Source organism: Uloborus diversus, chromosome 6 (genome assembly GCF_026930045.1).
Source record: "Uloborus diversus isolate 005 chromosome 6, Udiv.v.3.1, whole genome shotgun sequence".
Lineage (NCBI taxonomy): Eukaryota > Metazoa > Arthropoda > Arachnida > Araneae > Uloboridae > Uloborus > Uloborus diversus.
This window is the reverse complement of record NC_072736.1, coordinates 98,788,269-98,803,243: the sequence shown is the minus strand read 5'-3', so window position 1 is coordinate 98,803,243 and position 14,975 is coordinate 98,788,269.

Genomic DNA, 14,975 nt, shown 5'->3' with positions numbered 1-14,975 from the left:
AAAATACGGGAACCGAGAATTCTACCACTGAGCCACCGTTATCCACGGATGAAAAGTGCGAACTTCGCTACAAAATCATTTAATAGGGAAATTGCATGAAATTTACTGTTTTTTGCCCATAACTTTTTTTTCTAAAGAACAAATATGGTCAAACAAAGCAATGGGACCTAAGTTGAGCCATCCCCTATCCATTAAAAAAAGAATCATCAAAATCGGTTCACTAGGTGAGACGCTATGAGTGGACAAACAAAAAAAAAAAACATACATACGGTATGAATTGATAACCGCCTCCTTTTTGAAGTCGGTTAAAAAAGATATGCGTCACCTTTATTTTATTTAATATTTAAATTCGTGTTACATTGTACGCACGGCGCTTTCCCGACCGATTTCCGTCAAGTCACGGCGCGAGAGAAACTGGCCTCATTTTGACCACGTGACTCGCCCGTGAGCAGGCCTTCCAGATATAGGGGGCGTTGTTCGAACCCGAGGCTATCCGGCTCCGAATCCGACACTCTACCGATCGGGCTACCACGGCCCCTCTGTAAATTTTATGGGAAAAATTTGGCCTTGTATAGTAAAACACCATTCTATTGAGGGGTATTCTCCGCAAATTTTACAGTTTTGCACAACCAACCCAGCTGCCGGTAAAAAACCGTAATTTTTACGGAATTTTTTTTACATTATGCATTTAAAAAAATGGAACACAAAATTCACTTATTTTCACACTACTTTACTCAAAAATTTTTATGGACTTTTAAATGACTGAAATGATAATTGCAATAAAGTGCATGGCAATACTTAGAATGTGAATTCAAAATGTTTTCAAAAGTGAGCTGACCCAATTCATATATTTGAAATAAGCCATTGTACTTGATTTTTAAATGTATTCAAAAATGAGTACATATAACTGAGCTAAAAACTCATTATTGATTAATGAATGAGTTTATATTTGATTTCTAAATGTACTCAAAAATGAGTACATATAACTGAGTTAAAAATTCATTATTAATTAATTAATGTATTTATATTTGATTTTAAAATGTACTCAAAAATGAATACATATAACTGAGCTAAAAACTAATTATTAATTAATGAATGTGTTCATATTTGATTCAAAAATGTACTCAAAAATGAGTACATATAACTGAGCTAAAAACTCATTATTAATTAATGAATGTGTTTATAATTGAAACAAATGTGTACTCATATTTGATTACCAGAATGTACTCAAAAAAATGAGTACATGTGTTTCTCAAAATTGAACCTTATTGATTCGGAGCTATATTGAGTAATGAAAGTATTCAAAAATGAGTAAATTTTCATTATTTTTGAATACCCATTTTTAACAGTGCAATAATGCATCGTCAAGTTGCAAGAAAATTGAACAAATCTGCAGACGTGTTTCAAGATTGCAAAGAGCCCCCTGTCTAATGCAAGAGAATTGAGGTAATGGAAGAAACTACGTCCACAATAGCAGTCTCCTGCAAATTTTTGCAATTTATCAAGGTAAAATTACTTTTTAAAATAACGTTTGTTCTGAAGATCTCAGCTTTACGGCAATCCGGGGGGGGGGGGGAGGAGGCAGGAAACCCAAACAATACTGCAATACTATTTTTTTAATAAGAATTTGAAGAGCGTAGTAAAACTTGTTTCTGTGTGCATAACTTAATTGCAGTCGTTTCCACGTTATCTAAGTATGAGGTTTCAAAGTCTGCCTGAATTTGATTAAAAGTTGCCAAATTTAGTGAGTTTTGTTAGGTAATGAAAGATGTCTGACTCACACTTTGCAGATGGATATCCCGCCACATGAAAATCGCGTAAAACTTTTTAATTCTTCGCGAAATCTTTAAATATGGTCCTTTTTTTAAATTTTGGCAGACTATAAGATTGTATTTCTCGATAGCGGGGGCACCAGAGCAAATATTTTTTTACTTAAAAAATGTCTTAATATGCTATTGCAATTTATATATTTTTGAACTTTTTTTGATTATTTCCGTATTTGTGTGGTTCCATGATAGGACTTCATAAAGGAAGGTAGTCGGAGAAATTAACATCGCATTCGTGTTCTATATCCTCAAGGTCCACTGTATTCTCCCCTCCCCCCCGACAACCCCCGAGGTCAGTGCCTGTATAACCCCGAGGCCACGGTGTTTCATGTAGAGGACTTGTTAAACAAATTTTCTAACAAACTTTGTTGGCCAAGCTTTCGAGAAATAACATCTATGAAAAAGATATTTTTGATTTGAACGATTTTTTGTAGTTTTCAACAGTTCAAATCAGTTAACATTAGAGCCTACGGCGAAACTAAAAGTCAATATAGATCCCAAACTTAGAGGCGGAGTTGCTGAAACACACTTTGTTAGAAAACGTTCTTGGTGAAGAACTCGTAAATATTTTTAATTTTGCTATTTAAAGATTTTTATTTTTTTATTTTTATGACTAGCTCTGATTTTTTTTCAAATTAACGACAGCTCAAAAAATTTATTTTTTGCACCAAAAAAAAAAAAAATAAATAAAATAAAATAAAAATAAATAAATAAATAAATAAATAAATAAAAAAGAAATGGTGCAGATTCCCAACATATTTTTTCAATTTTTATGGTTTCCAGAAACAGCTGAGAAATATATTAATAAAAATTAAAATACCATATTTCATAGACTTAACATTGACACAAGTCAAATATAAATATAGCTGAATCAAATAAGATAAATTCAAAGCACAGTTGGTTATATTAAGGCTGCGGAGTCGGTGAGAAAATTAACCATTCAGTCAACTCCAAGAACTTAAAAGCCTTCGATTCCGACTCCTGTGTCCTTAAAGCAATCCGAGTCCGACTTCGACTCTGACTCCGCTGACTTGGCAGAAATACAGACTCGGAGGGAAAATGACCGACTTCTACTACTTTATTCCAAAATCAGTCCGATTCCACGTCACCAACTCCACAGTCCTGGCTTTTAGGTTAAATAATGATTGTTGAGATAATTTGTTTTTATTTTTATCCTAAAATTTTAACTTTTTTTTGCCAACGAGAATTAAAATGAGATTTTACGATTTTGACTAAAATTATTCATTTTAAAGAACATTTTATTATTTATTTATTTTCTAAATTGTACTTAAAAAAAATGTTCAATATGAAAAAACTAAATCCCGAGGTATTTTATTTTCACTCAAAGAAAAAAAAAGAACAACGATCTTGTTTTTGTTTTTAACCGAATGTATTTCATATTATGTGCTTTTTGTTTCGACCTTTTTTTTTTGTTTGAAAACAATGAAAGTTTTTTAAGTTTTTTTTTTTTAATTTATTTTTTATTTTTACGGGAAGGTATTAGCCGCATTGTTTAAATTGTTTTAATACTATATTAGTTCGTTTATTTTATTAATGCGATATCATCCGAAGAAAGAGGCATATTATGTTTTTAGAAATCATTTTAAAATGTTTCAAAGGTATTTTTGACATTCTTTGTACTTTTAGCCAATGAAGACAATTTTGACCAGATGCTAGAATGTCGATGCTAGTATAAGCGAAAGGAGGCTCGTTTAGTTTTGGAGAGCACTTCTTGTTTTTGTTTGTGAAAATAAAAGCATTTGAGCATAAAATGTTTGTCGTTGCCCATGTTGCCTCATCCGAGAAATTGTAGCTAAAATGTAAGCTAAAATGTTCGCTTCATTTCTTATATCTCTTTTATAAAAGAGATATAAGAAATGAAGCGAACGCGATAACGGCAAATGTGAAGAAAGTAAATCAAGATTATTTTAAACAGAGTTACGTGCAATATGCCACGCATCCCGGTTATCACATCCAGTGATTGCAGTTTCCTTCTTATTAGAACTCATCAGTCTGGATTAGTGAAAATCAAGCAGAAGGCAGATGTCATCACATTGAAGTTCCGGACATTCGCTGGTGAGATAAATGTACTTTACCTACTTAGTTGTTGCCATTCTCAGCTTCAATGAGATGAGAACTGCCTCCAGTTCGGTTATTTACGAAGTCCGACTGATGAGTTCTAATAATAACGAAACTGCAGTCTCTGGGTGTGATACCCGGGTTGTGTGTAATATTGTATGTCTGTTCGTGGAGTAGGGGAGGTAACTTACTGCTAAATTATCATTTGATTTTGATGTGCAGAGAAAGTGTCAGGGAGGTCTAAATGACGATTTTTAAACGAGACATTAAAGCTATTCAAATGAAATTAACAAACTTCTTTGGAACTGTACAAAAATAAGGAACATAAGAAGCAAATCATGTATATATAAACTTTATTTATTTTTTACAAGCCCGTTTTTACGAGCACTTCATTATAACGAGCAAATATCAATATTCTTTGCGCTCGTTATAAGCGAAATCGACTGTGTCACATGAATCGCAAAACATGTCAGAGTTCGAGGGTCATTCACAACGTCTGGCTCTTAGGACTGCAGTCGTTGTCTTGCGCTATATACTTCAGAAATTGCTAAACCTTTTCCATAATGGGGTCGTTTCCAAAATTTTAAAAGTCTTTTTTTTCTCGAAGAGCATGCTTAAAAACATAGGATCTGACCCTTTTTAAAATAGTTTGACTAAGTTTAATATTTTTAAAAATAACTTTAATCAGTACGCTTTCATTGTTTAATGCTTCTGCCGATGACATCACAAATGATGAAATGCCATTCACAGTTGCCATTCAGAAGAGCACAATATTTAATTCGCATCATTACTCACGTGTACTGGCAGCGATATGGTTGATAGCAAGTGTAGAGGCAATTTCTAATTCGCTGCTTGATTATCATAACGTGGAAAAGCAGTAAAAAATGAGCCAAAGGACGTCATTTGTGACGTCATAAAGACCACGCCTTGTTTGAAAAATTGGACATTTAAAAAAATTAGGACTTTTCGCTAAAATAGAAATTCTCATATCTGCTGTTAAAGATAATTGAGAAAATTGGAGCAAGCTTTATTTTATGCAGAAAAAAAACTCTTTCGACCGACATAGAATGTTAAGGGATATGGAACAGCCCTTTAATGGACAATTTGCGTGAAATTTTAGCTAAAAAAATTAATTATAAAAAATAAATAAACTAACTCGAAATTTAAAATAGAAAACCCCAGGTGAAAACGCCTGGGGCTCGAAGTAAATTTGTACAAAATTTCATGGCTGTAGGTGCTATGGCGTGTTCTGAATGCTGGCCTGCCACGTAATCCTTTTTCAATGGAATGGTTTCCTTTAGTCAAAAGTACTACTTTCAGTCATTGAAATAGATAGAATAAGCAAAAAAAAAAAAAAAAAAAACATGGATCCAGAAAATACTTTCATTTTCCCAATAGTTTTTTTAAAATTAATTTTTTTAAATGTCCAATTTTTCAAACAAGGCTTGGGCTTGATGACGACACAAATGATGTACTTTGCTGCATCTTTCTACTACGTTTCCACGTTATCATAATTAAGAAGCGAATTAAATATTGCTCTTAACGCTTGCTATCAACCATATAAAAGTGAGTAAAGATGCGAATAAAATATTTTGCACTGTGAAAATGGCAATAATGAATGGCATTTCATCACTTGTGATGTTATCAGCAGAAGCCGTAAACAATGATTTTTTTTTAAAATACTAAACTTAAACACATTATTTAAAAAATTGTCAGATCCTATGTTTTTAAGCATGCTCTTTCAAAAAAGAATACTTTTAAAATTTTGAAAACGACCCCCTTTCTCTCACCTTAATTCTTTTTGATACATAGAGATATCTGCAAGAGCCAAATCGTTCATCTGATGTCTTTACATCTAAAAGCTCACTATTTTGCATTTAACCAGAAGTTCCATCCAGAACTAAACGAGACTACTTTCCCGTAAACTAATAACGACTTTCTAGTATCTGATCAATATTCTCAAAATTATCTAAAATTGTAAACTATTTTAAACATAACTTTTTAACATTTTAAACTGATTTCTGGAAATAAAAATATGTCTTGCTAATCTGAAGAAACAGATGAGTAAAAAAATAAATAAGTAAATGAAATAAAATAAAATAACAAATTAAGTAGTAGCACTTTTTAAACAAAGCAGAAAATCCATTTTTATCCATTAAAAAACTCTTTATTTTTTAAAAAAAGAAAAAAAGAATGAAAAATAATAAGCTCATTAAAATAAATACATTGTCAGAAAAAAAATTGTTTGTTTTTACCCTGTTGCCAAAAAAATGAATAAATGTAATTTAAAATAAATAAAAAACAAAAAAATATCAAACTAACAAAATAATTTTCATCATTCAAAAAAAAAAAAAAAAAGTCTGCGCATATCTTTTTGTAGAAAACTAAAAGACTACGAATTCCTCCGTCAAACACTGAATACATAAACTTGAACGCTTTAGCGTGAAAACAAATCATATCAACATTAATTATTTAGAAGTAAAAACCATAGCTGCGAAGTCGGAGTCAGCCTCATTTTGGGGAAAGAGTCATATTCGGGGGCTGGGTTTTTTTAATTCAAAGACTCAGAATCGGAATCGGTCATTTTCATTTACAGTCTGTGACTTTGTCGATATTTGCGGAGTCAGAGTCTAAGACTTTAAATTTCCTAAAATCGAAGTCAATCATTTTCCCCCCGTGTCTAAATTTTTACCAAAGCTACGGAGTCAGAGTCGAAGTCGGAATTCAGAATTGGACTAATTTTCGGGTACAGGAGTCGGAGTCAACTACCCTAAAATTCTAGGAGTCGGATTCGGATGTTACTCATCAAGAGTTATTTTCAACAAAATTTGTTTGAAGTAAATCCGCCTTTAAGTTCGAAATTTATACTGAATTTTAGTTTCCTTTTAGCGGCTAATGTTAAAGGATTTGAACTGTTTAAAATTGAACGGAAAATTGTTAAATCAAAAAGATATTTTCTATACGGGGTGTTCCTCATCAAAAGTGGTTTTCCTACAAAGTTTGTTTGAAGCTAATTTGCCTCTAAGTTCGCGGACTTTATATTTGCCTTGAATTTCCCTGTAGGCGCTAATGTTAAGTTTTATTGAACAATTCAAAATGGAACGAAAAATTTAACAAATCAAAAAATGAAATATGGGTGTGTCCTCACCAAAATCTTTCGGGGAAAAAAACAACAACGGACTATTATCTCAAAAGTTATTAGGAAGGGGGGCAGGCAGACCGAAAGATATTTTTCCCTATCTCAATACTCTACTTTCCAATTTTTGATTTTTCGATAATAATTTAACTATTTTATTTATTTTTGACTTTTGTTTTTTGCAATATTTTAAACACGCATTAAGCCTTATTTCATGTTTTTTTTTCTTCCTTCTTCGATTTTACTGGGAAAGTAGGCCTAAAAATGTGTTTTATGAAACCACAAAACACGTTTTGCAACAATCTGCTAATATTGTAGAATAAAACGTTGCTTATTTTCTGTTTCCGAGCGCATTTCTTTTATCTGGGGTTAAGCAAAGTTTACGAAATATTGCGCGTTGTAGCTTTTCCTGAATACATTAAAATATTATCGTAAATATGAAAAATTATCATATAAGTTTTGTGCTACAATATGATTAAAGTGAAAAAACAACGTAAATAAAGCACAAATTTTGGAGAAGATACAGCATATAGCAATTTTTCTTCGCAACTCTCGGTTGCGGGTTCTCTCGCAACTTTTGGTTGTATTGGTGAGCTTTCTGCACTGATGAAGAGGCTCAATTGTAGCCTTGAAATTGCTATATGCTGTATCTTCTCCAAAATTTGTGCTTTATTTACGTTGTTCTTTCACTTTAATCATATTATCGTAAATGTTTTGAAATATAATTGATTCATCTGCTCGACCAAACAATTTGAAAGAGGGTGTGCAGATATTATGTTCCATTCTCTGTGCAACAAGAGTTTTTGCCAAAACAAGGCTAAGATTTGAGCCCAGAAGATTAAATATTCCAGCTAGTTATTTTCCATTTTCTTTGCTCTTCGATTTCAGTTTATCGATCAACTACCGAACAACTGGAAAGAAATCGTTTCTTTGCATGATTCCGCCACAGCATTTCAATTTGTATTTACGTAACGCAGTTCTTTTGAAAATATTGCAATTCCGCTGCCCTTTTCTTACTTTTATTATTTTGTGTTCGATCCTACCTCTCAAAGTTACTATAGTAATTTAATTAATATAAATGCAATTTTCTTTGCAGTAGCTTTTAAAACATCGATAACGATCCAAATTTCTCAGATTTTTTTCTACAACTACCAAAAATGTATTGTATCGGTCGTATTGCTTCCTGCTGTTTCACAGAAATTTCATTTTTCACTTTCCTTTTCATCCAAAATATGGAGATGAAAATATTGGATCAATGACACATTTTAAATTTTCATATTTTAGTTTTGCACGTTTTAAGGAGTACTGAGTTCATTGTGACCATTTTCGGAGGATATTCGTAAATACGTTTGGGAATGAATTTTTCTAGACTCTCTTAACTCAAAACGTGATACATGGATAGATTTTGGAACCAATAGCTCCGAGAATAAAAGGAAGGGACGAGGGGGGGGGTGAGCATTTTTGTGTTTAGCATGACTCGTACACGTGCAAAATTTGATATTTGAATTTTCTTTCGTTATTTATATACCAAAATGCACAGTTAAGTTCCTTTAGCTTTTAAGTTCGCGAATAAAAAGGCATCGAAAAAATATTGTCAAGAAAACAATTTTATTAAAAAACTAAGCTGAAGTAGTAGGGTAGACAGCTTGCTTTTCTTTGTCTTTCCGTGAAAATGTTTGTAAATATGCCGAACATATTATGTAATGTAAATACTCCTTGCGTAAAGTTTCCTTTCCAGCAATTAAGTGCAAAAATCAAAAACTATTCCTTAACAAAAAATGCAATTGTATCTGAATTAATTCATTTAATATAGTATAAAATTATATTAGATCAACTGATATATGTTAAACCGAAAACAAAACTATATTTTGTAGTATCATCGTACAATCAAGAGGAAATCAAAAGAAACTAAGGCCATACTTTAACCAAGATTACAAAAACATGGTCAGAAAAAAGCAGAACAAGTCGATGCTTTACATCATACTTATTTTATTCAATAACTATAAAAATCGACATAGATCTTAATTTTAAAATGCTTTTTAAAAGAAGAAACTGCTAACAGAAAAGTGTTCGTAAAAAGACCGAAATAAAGCTCTTTTTGGGCTCATCACATATTCTCCTAAAATTTTCACGTTTTGCTTTATAAGGTGCAAAAAACTACTTGATAAAGGTCCTTCATTCAAAAAAAAAAAAAGTCGAATGACAAAAGAAAAAAAAAGATAGTAATAGTAGAAGAAAAGTGAAGCCAAAAGTAAAAACATGTTTCGCAAAATCGACGATAATTTGTTTGAGTGAAGAACTCTTAGTTCTAAACGCTTGTTTTTATGTTATGTAAATTGTCCGTTTAAATATATTTCTAAACTTAAACCATTAAAACATACTTTAAGCTTCTTTTAAAGCTACTATCAGGTTTATAGATACGCTATTACATTTGAAAATTGGAAAAAAATTCCAAACTACAAGAACTCTTTTTCATACTTAAACCAAAAGCTGATAAACAGACGTTTATCGCAATGCAATGATGTTTTGATGATGACTGGTTTTTGACTTCTGAAAATGATGCAACAATTAAAGAAAAATATAAATGTTGATTTTTTTTTCAAATCTATCGTTATCCGATTAAAACCCATGAAACTAAGAGAAGAGTATTATTTATTTTTAAATGGGATGTAAAGTTTGGAACAGTTCAAAAACTCAATATTTTATTAATGGCCTATGAACAATGACTTATGAATAATGTTTGAACAATGAATAAAGGCGTATTAGAGTTTCGGTACATGAAGAATGAATTCTTCAAGGGCGGAAGACGTGCCCTCGTACAGCAGCAGAGTTGGCAGCAAAAACATAGAGGTATATTACCATTTTAATATCTCATTCATTTTCTGGTACACTGTAAAAACAATTCAGAAACATTATTGGAAAGTAATAAGCAGCTGATGTGCCCGATTTTTGCCAGTAACATATCTTTCAAAAAACAGGAACTTTTTCCGCTAAAAGTTTGAAAACCTTCCGGAAATCATCCTTAAATCTTTCTAAATAATACAGAAATATCTCCGATTAAAGCCAGTCATTTTTCTGGAAACTTCAGAGAAAACTTTAGTAGGTTTTAAATAGTAGCTCGGCAACTTCCTGATTTGCCAATAAAACTCTAAAAGCATTGCTGCCACTAAGATCAACGCTAAAACAGAATTGCAAGCACCAAATACCTCGCATGCAATTAGTGCAAAGCTGTGGAATCTACAGATTTATGCGCTCTCATCGGGAGTTTTGTTAATCCGGATGGGCCGCAACCGCTCTTAAGCAGATGCTGCACTTAATAAATATGTTCAGTAAATATATAAACTGATAGCTAAAAATATTTTTCCTGACAGTGAAAAGTCTGGATTAGTGCAGCTTGGAGTAATTCAGCAAACTTTTCGACAAAGATACTTACCCAGGAATTTGGTAAAAACCTACGTAATCCCGAAACGTTCCATGGAAATTATCAGTAACGTTTCGGATTTTTTTACAGTGTACTGGTGCATTGAAGTACAGTTGGCTTTCTGTTTAACGACGCTCTATTTAACGAATTTCTCTATTTAACGACTGCGTTTCACAGTCCCACAGATGGTCCACTATAGTGTTAAAAGCATTCCCTTTAAGGACGCTTTCTACTTAAGGACGATTTTTTGTAGTCCCTTTAAAATCGTTAAACAGAGAGGCTACTGTATATTAAATTTGTTTATTCTCCCAATTGCAATATGCTGTAGGGGCGCCCAAAAAGTCCTTGGCATATTTAAAAAAAATCACAGAAAAGCAACAAAAAGTAATATGAATTTGCAGTTTGGGCCATAATACTTTACAAAAAAGATTTATGAATTTTTTATGACAGCGTAAAAAATAATAAAAAAAAATATAAAGAAAAAATTTAATGTTATTTGCACAATGCTGTATAGTCACAGTGAATAAAACAAACGTCATAAAAGGTGTTTAATCATTTTATTAAACTGAAAGGAATAACTTTCACTACCAGACTTCAAATTGTGCACCTTATGTTGCTCGCACTACATCTACACGGTCGTCAAGTTCATCCCATATTCACAAACGGTACACACATTAAACTCTGGTAACGCCAGGAATTGCTTTCTGTTTAATTAAGTGATTAAACGCCTCACATGAGGTTTGTCTTTTACACTTTGACGATACTACGATTACTTATAATTACTTTTTTGAAACTTTTTTTGTAGCTGCTTTACGATGTCATAGATTCAAAAAAACTGCAATTTTCAAACAGGTTCATTTTTCAACCGATTCAACTACTGAGCCAGTAAAGTATTATGGCGCAAATTGCATGTTCTTGGGACAATTTGTTGTTTTTCTATGATGTTTTTTCATGTGTAAAGGAATTTTTGGACACCCTGTAGTTTAAATGTGAATGCTACAGAGTAGATTGCACAAAATGGGGCAAACGTTGCTTCTCTTAAGGCTTGAAGTGGGCATCAAAAAAAGCAATAAAATGCTTTCTTTGATGACTGAATCACAATGTGGAAAGCTTAACCATCATACGTATAGGTCATGATACAAAAGTATAGTTTGAATATCTGAGATTTCGGTTTTGATCGAATTTATAAAGCGTTTAGTTTTCAGAAAAAAATGATCAACTTAAAAATACCAGCAGAAGTCAAAACAAAACAGACTGCATTCAAAAAGAGGTTTTTAAATTAAAAAAAAAACATTGTTTCATTTTACAGTGACAAGAAATAACTTGGACACTTATGATACATCAACACTTTAATGATAATAAAAATATTACGACCAAACTTCACAATAAATATGAATACACTATTTCGTTTATTTTTTACAAATCTTTCAAGTAGCTACCTTTGGCGTTAATACAGAGCTTTAAAGGTGTCACAAAATTTTCAGCTATGGTCCGCAACTCACTCTCACTTACTGATATTTTATCTCACGGCTTTCATAAGGATTTCTTTATGGATGACAAACTTTTATGAGGTTTATCACATAAACTTGTCTCCAAGACTTTCTTGCATTGTTAGACGGCGTCAACGACCCCAATCTAATGGTTTCGGATGAGATATGGGCTAGTGGGAAAACACCACTTGTTGTTGTTGTTCAATGGATAAAGATTAACCAAGAAACATATCGCATGCTCATTTTCTGAGATATTGTCTTTCTTTGGCCGCAAAAGTTCTTTGGAAACAAAAATGGACCTTCCAACAGGACTCCGCACCTGCTTACAGAGCTAAAGGCACACCAAATTGGTGAAAAACACATTTTCCCGACTTCATGGGAGCTCAAGAATGGACACCGTTTTCCTCATATTTGAACCCAATGAATTATTCTGTTTGGTCCATTGGGGGGAAAAGGATGTGTGCTAAACCTCATAAAACATTAATACCCCTAAAGAAATCCTTATGCAAGGGCAGGGATTAAATATCAGTAAGTGAATTGCTGCACATAGCCGAAAGTTTTGTGTCACGTTTAAAGTTCTGTCATAAGGCTAAAGGCAGCCACTTTGAAAATTTGTGAATAAGACGAAATAATGTATTTATATTCATTTTGAAGTTTGGTCGTAATATTTTCATAAGCGCTAAAGTTATAATGTATCATGTGTGGCCAAGTTATTTCTTGTCACCCTGTGGTAGGGGAATATGGGTAAAGTAAAATACTACAGTATTTACTTTACTTTTAGCGCCACCTAATTAGTAATATATTTACCATGTAGTAACATATACAGTCTGTTCCATTCAAGAAATATAACCTCTAAAAATCGAAGAATATGATACTGCATGCAATTTTCAAAAATTGATACTTATTTTATTGCAAGTAAAAAAACTATTTTTTTCGTTATTGAACGATCAAGTTCTTGTTATTAGCATTTTACATACTATTTAAGATCTTCCAATATTCTGTAAAGAATTTTTTTTATTTAATATTAAAATAATTTGTATTTCAAATGTTTTGTACTGTTAGTCAAGTGCATGCGGGGAAAAGCGAAACGGGCAAAGTGAAATAGCTCATTTCATTCACTTCATTTATTATTTTTTCATATACATTCCTTCAGTTATTGATTCCTTTTTTATTCATTCATTTACTTAATTTCCAATTAATTCCCGTTTTGATTCATTAATTCACTTATTTTCCAATAAATTCCCTTTTTTATTCATTCATTCACTTATTTTCCAATAAATTCCCGTTCTTATTCATTCATTCACTTAATTTCCAATTAATTCCCGTTTTTATTCATTCATTCATTCACTTATTTTCCAATACATTCCCTTTTTTATTCATTCATTCACTTATTTTCCAATTAATTCACTATTTTGTTCATTCATAATTTTCCTCATATATTAACTTATTTATTCGTTGAATATATCATTTCCTTTTCATTTATTCTACATTTTTTTATTCACTCGTTTATCTGATCAAAAATACCGTTAACAATCGAATAAAAAATATTTACTTAGAAAATTTTCTTTTTTCACTTTGCCCCATGAAGTGAAGTACCTTTTTTTGGAACAACAAATTGACTGCCAAAATTTAAAAATAATGTTTCAACGCAAGTTTTTTTGGATGAAATATATTGATTTTTTTTAATGTACTGTTATTTTCAGAACAAATTTCCTATTTGTCCATTTTGAAAAAAAGTAAGTTATCTTAACTATTTCACTTTGCTCCACATTCCCCTACTTAGAAACCAAATACCTTATCAGCGCAAAAATGGAAACCGTTACCCAACAATTTCCTCTTTTTCGAAAAAAAAAAAAAAATGCCATAAATATTTTTTTTTTTAATTAAATTTCGCTATTTCAATCTATTTTCTTAAAAAGGAGTTTTTGGTGTTTAACATTATCAAGAGATTTATTGCCTTTCATGTTATACAAAAAAATTGATTCTTACTTTAAAAACAATACTTATTGTTCCATGAATTCGCACAAAAAAATCAAGTTTGAATGCTACTTTAAAAACACAATGATCGAAAATAAGAAATGCTTCTTATTTCCTAAAATTTGGAATGGCAAGAAAAATAAAGTTTGTTTTCTACAGTTTTAAACTTTTATTATGGTAATATAGATACCGGTGAAGGAAAAGATACATCTTTAAAACACAAAAATGATGAACTCTCCGTCAAAAAACACTATTTGTTAAGCATGTATATAATTCAATATTTTCTCGGCTTGTTATCCACGCCTCAACTCCTGGCTTTTTTTCGGAATGATTTTAGGGATATATTTCTGGCTTCAGGGCTTCAATAAAATATGTTCTTTTCTGTGGGTTAAAGGGTTTTTTAATTCTTACTTACCAACACTTAAATTAGAAATAGAAAGTGATGTTTAAACCATGTTTGTTTAAATAACTATTCATTTCAAATAAGAATTGTAAAACAACAAAATAACAAAATTCCTTTTTTTTTCCTCCAAAATGTGCAATGCTTGCCCCGTATTCATGAGCCGTTGCAGCACCAGTTTTATCCGTCTTAAAGGCTTATTATTTAAATCCAAACTTTTGATTGCCTGTTACTGGTGCTTTGTCTGTTACTGGTAACCTTACCATTCTTGACTGTCACAATTCGCCGATATAATCATCAACCGTAGATGTAGTATTAACTAGATGCGCAGCGAGAAACTAGTTCTATTGCTGAGTAGACGGACAAATGTTCGAAAAGCACATGCGCGCAAACATTTTTTTTGCCATGGATACAATCAGCGTTACATCTACTAGAGATCAGTGGTTGCAGTTGCATCATGGGTAGGCTATGCTTTTACCCGTCTAATTAAAGATTCACACGTTTACTGTTGGCCAGTGGCTGCTGCTGCTACGAGGTTGTGTACCTAAAGTTAGTGCAAACCTAACCTGGCAATGCAAAAATACTCTGATTAGAATTTGCGTAGCCTTCAAAATTCTGCCAGGATAGATTTGCCTCAACTATACTA